This window comes from Strongylocentrotus purpuratus, unplaced genomic scaffold (assembly GCF_000002235.5).
Source record: "Strongylocentrotus purpuratus isolate Spur 01 unplaced genomic scaffold, Spur_5.0 spur5_scaffold_20, whole genome shotgun sequence".
In the NCBI taxonomy this organism is placed as follows: domain Eukaryota; kingdom Metazoa; phylum Echinodermata; class Echinoidea; order Camarodonta; family Strongylocentrotidae; genus Strongylocentrotus; species Strongylocentrotus purpuratus.
Window position 1 is genome coordinate 12,895,462 of NW_022145606.1, and position 7,224 is coordinate 12,902,685.

Genomic DNA, 7,224 nt, shown 5'->3' on the forward strand with positions numbered 1-7,224 from the left:
TTTTAAATAATGCAGTTAAAATGCATGATTAGCCATTGGGTTTAAGCTGTCATTCCATTTATTTATTTTCAGGACAATGCAGGTGGGTGTAGTCAGACATAAAGTAAAGAAGGGGCAAAATCAAGGGATATGGCATTTCTGCACTGACATTTTCATATACCCGGGAAAGGTGGGGGTACCCTCAATCGCCCCTTTTTACTACAGACTCGGAATTTTACAAAAGTAATTCACATCGTCTCTTATACCCAGCACACCCCTCTGTTTTTCTTAGAGTTTCATAGTTTACTTTCCCGCCAGTAGATCGATGGCTAAAGACATGGCTAAATAATTAATCATGTTCAAATTGTTGACTCTAGTCCCTACCCCAGTCACAATATTCTACCCTTCTTCCATAATTTCATTATGGTGAAATTATAATAAATTTATGATGAAACAAGAGACAAACAAACTTCCTTACATGAACATTTACAAATATACTGAGCCATCATGTCCGTAGATGTAAGTCGTTTTTTCTTCTTATCAATCAAACTTAAATGCTGATGAATACCAGTTAAATCTAATAAGTATAAGTGTATAAATGCAAGAAAACGAAATATGATGAAATACACATGAAAAAACAATCTTGACAGAAAAAGAATGAGCTATAAAAAGTGTGTAATAAACGAGAAATGTATATTGACCATCAATTTAAGTGCACAAAGTGCTAATTTGAATGCTACAAATGAATTCGAATGCTAAAAGTACACCGTCGCGTTGTCAGAAAATCGTGTTGCGCCAAATCGAATGACCAAATAGCGAAAGAAGCACATTGTTCATTAATTTTAATGAAACATACGTAGATTCTAACGAAAATTCCATAGATTTGAAAACTAGAAAAGGGAACATAAACCCGAGGTATACCTGACTGCACTAAAACCGTCAAATTTGAACGCAACACAAATTAATTTAAATGACAAACTCGCGATTTGGGCCGGAAAATCCTATATTAATCATAATACAAATAGTAATAGTGATAATAATAATAATAATAATAATAATAATAATAATAATAATAATAATAATAATAATGATATTATAACAGTACTACTAATAATAGTTATAATATAGGATTTCCCGGGGATTTTCGCGAGTAGGTGATTCGAATTCACTTACTTTGCATTTAAGTAAGCGCAGATCGGCTTTGCCATGCCAATTATCATCCAATTTTCCCGTTTGGGTATTAAATTTAGGATTTTGGTCGAAGGGTTTCATAGACCTGTCATTTAATTTAGAGACTGCTCAACTAGCATTCAAATTTATCGTCACTTGTCGAGCCGTCATTTGTATCATTAAAATTCACACCTGTCATTCGTATTCGAATTATGTTTATTCAAGTAAGGAAAGTTAGGGGGAAGAAATGCAACACACGTTTATAGTTTAAAAATGAAATTAAATGCATGATTTGCCATTAGGGTCTTTTCTGTTATTCCATGTATTAATTGTGAGGACAATGCATATGGGTGTAGTCAGACATTAGGTAAAGAAGGGGCTAAATCAAGGGATATGGCATTTCTGCACGGACAAAATACCTACCCAAGTCACAATGTTGTACCCTTCCTCCATAATGAAATTGTGATAAATTTATGATGAAACACAAGACAAACAACTTCCTTACATGGAAATTTACAAAAATATTGAGACCATCAATTCCGTACATGTAAGTCGTTTTTTCTTCTTAACAATCAAACTTAAGGGAAGATGAATATCAGATAAATCTAAAACTATATAAATATTAAGTGTATAAATGCAAGAAAATAAAATATGATGAAATACACATGGACAAAAACAATTTTGTAGGAAAAGGAATGAGCTATAAAAAGTGTGTAATAAACGAGAAATGTATATTGACCTTCAATTTAAGTGCACAAAGTACTAATTTAAATGAAACAAATGAATTCGAATGCTGAAAGTACACCTTCGCGATGTCAGAAATCGTGTTGCGCCAAATCGAATGACCAAATAGCGAAAGAAGCACATTATTCATTAATTTAAATGAAACATACATAGATCCTAGCGAAAACTTCATAGATTTAAAAATTAGAAAAAGGAATATGAACCCAAGATATATCTGACAGCACTAAAACCGTTGAATTTGAACACAAGACAAATTAATTTAAATGACAAACTCGAGAATTTGGCAAAAAAAAACCTATAATAGTGATAGTAATAATAATAATAATAATAATAATAATAATAATAATAATAATAATAATAACAATAATAATGATAATAACAGTAATGATAATAATAATAACAACAATGATGATTATACTAGTACTTCTCATCATAGTGGTAATAATAGAAATGTTTACCCACTGAGGCATCATCTACATCAATGCTGTTCTTCCTGCGGCCATTGCAATTATCATTACTGGATGGAGAGTGATAAATGTCGATTAATAATGTCTTACCAAAAGACTTTAGTGCATTACTGAGATTCGAACCTTCAACATGTTCTTTTAATATTAAAATTGCCATTGACTTAATTTCCAAACAGGCCTACACCATACAATGTCTTACCAATCAGTGAAGATTTAAAGTTGTCTTCGATCCAATCACTTCTGCAGAACTCTTGAACCGCTGCCAGAGGTGCAAGAATGACTAACAGGAATAAAATGCTTTGGATATTTCCGTATTTTTTTTTTTGGGGGGGGGTACAAAATTGGTTTAGAGACGGGGGTCGATTTGTATATCTTTCATAAGCAGGTTTTAGAAACAGAAAAACACCTGGTAATTAGTCTATAAATTGTTTTTTAGAGAAATTTATCGGCGTGGAAGTAATCAAGATAATATAAAGCTGTGACAGGTGGTCGTATTTAATGAAACATTGATTTAATTAATAATGATGGTCATATGAAAGAAGGACATATTGACTTATCCTGAGCATATTTCTATTTTCAACTAACTGTCGTCCTTCTATATGTCGTTCCCTCCCTCGGGTCTCTCTTTTTCTCTTTCCCTTCGTCTCTCCTTTTCTCTCTCTCTCCATCTCTCTCACTCTCTCTCTCTCTCTCTCTCTCTCTCTCCCTGCCCCCTCTCTCTCCCTCCGTCCCTCTTTCCTTTGCTGTCTCTTTGTTTTTCGTTTTCTGCCCTCCTCGATTTCTAGTTGTATATATATATATATATATATGATATAAGCCTATATATATAATATATATACGTAATCTTACATGTTGTATTAGCATGACATCTATATATTACCCTTATACATTAACAAGACATCATAAAAAAGCTGGTATATAATCCTAACCCGTATCCTAACCCTAAACCTAAATTCAAAACAATATAAATAATTAATTAATAATAAAATGACTGATGAGGGAGTGCTGGAAGTTTATTGTGCCTAAATACGTACGTAGAGGGCAGTAATTATAATGTTCAATCGTTAACAGGACATGGAAATGCCCTGCTAATGACCATGTCTACTTAATGACTCATGTTTTAACTACATAGGCCTATGTCCTTCTAATGACGCTGTGAAGTATAATTTCATATTACATGCATGCTTACATACATACAGTATATATCATATAATTAAAAGCAAACGTAATTATACAACTATGCACTTCTCCTGGAAACGAAAGTAACATGAAAGAAAATGAAAGAATAACGCAACCGTTATTCTCTCATTTCCTTTTGCATTACATAATATTATACACGTAATGTATGTATAGAATGCATCCCAGAAAAAAACGAAACCCGAAACAAACGGTCATTGTAAGAAAAACTGAGGTGTCTAGATATAGTTTCTTGCTGTTGACAATGGAAGTAAAATGCTTCTCCAAAAACATAGTTTTAAAAATGGAATGTAATATAGTTTGGAGAATTAAGGAATCAATCACATCGGTTTTTCCCAATTTATTTTCATCAGAAATGGTTTATTTTTACTCAAAATGTCAGATTGTCTATAACTGTACATTTATCATCGAAGTCAGTACCTTTAATAGCACCATTTTCTTCCAATGAACAATGTTACCGAATTGTATTATATGTATCTTTGTTACTAATTATCAGTTTGTGTAAAGAAACGTTCGATATCATATTTATATATACATGTGCTGTAAGTCTGGACCCGTCGATGGAACAGCGCCATCATGTTCGTGGATGCGGGGTAGGGCCATCCAGTCGTTTATCTCTTATAGTATATACATATTATGTTTTGTTTCGATTATTGTACTTCTTTTTACATGGAAATAAATACAAGCGATATTTGATGGTGTAGGTTTCGGGTTTGAATATAGAGTATGTAGATGGCATTATGAAGGGCAGGCTAGACATTGCAGATGAACGAGCGTGTCCTAGACATATTATGTTTTGTTTCGATTATTGTACTTCTTTTAACATGGAAATAAATTCAAGCGATATTTGATGGTGTAGGTTTCGGGTTTGAATATAGAGTATGTAGATGGCATTATGAAGGGCAGGCTAGACATTGCAGATGAACGAGCGTGTCCTAGACTGTGTAGAGCAATGTGTTAGAAGTCTGCCAAATTTCAAATGAAATATGTGAAATTACTATGAAAAAAGAGCTGAAGGAGGAAGATAAAGAAGGGAGAGAGAGAGGGGGGTTGGTGTGAGAGGCTGGATGTTAAGACAGAGCGGAAATCAGTGGTATACCTTTATCCTGCATCAAATAAAAATTCATATTATATTAATAATAATTCTATGCGATCTTTTCGGGGAAATGGTGATCGAAGCATGGCTTTTTTTTTATTATTGAAGCCCGGCAGCAGAAACAACTTGAACTAAGACTACGTGCACAGCCTTGGCTTCGAAATACTGTAGTCATATTCATTTGTGTCAAATTGAAAAGTAACTGCGACACAAAGGAACTATTGTCGAAAGGGCGAATTTGGAGGTGTTGTGTTCCAGTGCACAATGCATTGAATGTTGCTTTTGAAATTGTCAATGTATATGAATGGCACAATATGCAGTAGTTTGAAGCTGGACAATAACCAACTCGGAGCCATTGTGATTGCGTCTGAAGCACAAAAGGATGGGACTCAAGAAGAGAGAGGGAGGGAGGGAGAGAGAGAGAGAGAGAGAGCGAGAGACTGGAGGTAGAGACAGAGAGAGATTCAAATTTCAATGGTATACTTTTAAGCCGCATCACATAATAATTATTATTGTTATTTATATAAGGCTTCCAAGTGGGACAATAAGACAGTGTATTTAATACCTTTAGCTCGGTACCCAGATGACAAATCAATATTGTTTTCATATTGCTCTGTCATCCTGGAACTTCAACTGTCGATGCAATGTTGTTTGATTATCGAATTGTGTTATTTTGCTAGTCAGCCTGTAATAGATAATACTACTAGTACTGTATGGCTTTGTTTTCGTGTGATATAATAAGAATATATTGCTCTCGCTATTTCGATAGATCGAGGAATATATTCTTTTATCACACTCAAAGCCATCCAATATCATATAAATATTATAATAATACAAATTGAACATCGATCTTTTCGGGCACATGGCGATCGAACCATAACTAATCAACTGAAGCCCAGCAGCAGAAACAGCTTGAACAAAGACTTCGTGCACAGCCTGCGCTTCGATACAATCATGTTCATTTATATATACATATGACGTCACATTGAATAGTAACTGCGAGACAAAGGAACCATCGTCGACCGGGCAAGAGTTGGGGATGTTGGCGTACGGAAGCGTTAAAATGCCATTCTACTTGACGACATGACGAGATATTTCATCTTGTCAAGTCGACTTAATATCCACATAATATCACTGGCGTACCTATGGGGGGGGGGGGGCAGGGGGGGGCAGAGTGCCCCCCCCCCCCCTGACGGGCTCCAGGGGAAAAAAGAAAAAGAGGAAAGAAAAGAAAAGAAAGGAAAAGGAAAGGAAAAGAAAAAAGGAAAAGGGAAGAAAAAAGGAAAGAAAGAGAAAAAAGGAAAAAAAGGAAAGAAAAAAGGAAGAAGAAGAGAAAAGGAAGAAAAAGGGAAAAGAAAAGGAACGGAATAAAACTGGGTAAATTAAAAAAAAAAGACCATGGCCGTACGCACCGGGGGGGGGGGGCAAAAGTAACCTCATGACCAGTTCGATCGCTCGAACTCCCTTCACTCCTTTTGCTTTTGAGATTCTTCGAAACTTTTAACGCATCTTTCCCCCTCCCCCACCAGAAAAATATTCCGCATACGGCCCTGAAAAATTAAAACAAATGAAAATAGGAAAATATAAGTGATATAACAAATGTGAAACTCTTCGCTGGCGCGAACTCCTTGCTAGCCTATTTTGTATTAAATGTTTTCACTTGCTCGTCCCCCTGAAAAAAGGAAAGGATTAGTATTGCCTAGAATACAATTGTGCCTGCCCAGACGGGCCCCGACCTGCAACCATGGCAACAATAACACACAATATATGTACTAAGTGTTACTAAAAGAGACTAATTCATTTTTCTCGCTCGCTACACTCGCTCGCGAATAAAATGAATAGACATTGCTTTGGAAACAATTATTGTGCCCACCCTTGACCTGCAACAATATCATTAAAAATGGAAGAGTTTTTTCGCCCTTTCGCCAAAAAGGAATTGAATCGCGTTAAACGCGATTGCGTCCATCCTGACCTGCACCAATAAAAACAAGTTTATTTATTAATTTCTATTAAAAGAGAATTTATTTTTTTTGCTTGCTCGCTATGCTCGCTCGCCAAAATGGAATTGACACCGCTAATGTACCCGCCCCAACCTGCAACAACCAGTTAATAATTATGTACCAAACATTATTCAAAGAAGTTTTGGTGTGCTCGTGCTCGCCAAAACGGAATTAACATCACCTTAGACATGATTGTGTAAGCCCTGCCCTGCAACAAAAAAATCTGAAATTTATGAACCAATTATCATTACAAAAATGTTGCTCGCTCGCTACGCTCGCTCGCCGAAATAGAAATAACACCGCTTTTAATAATCACGTCCCTGACATGGAACAATGAACCCAAGTTTATATACCATATTTTCCCTATAAAAGAAAAGTGATTTTTTTTTTGCTCGCTCGCTTCGCTCGCTCGCCAAAATAGAAATAACACCGCTTTTAATAATCACGTCCCTGACATGGAACAATGAACCCAAGTTTTATGTACCATATTTTCCCTATAAAAGAAAAGTGATTTTTTTTCGCTCGCTACGCTCGCTAGCTCGTGGAATTATCCACTAACCTGCTACAATAT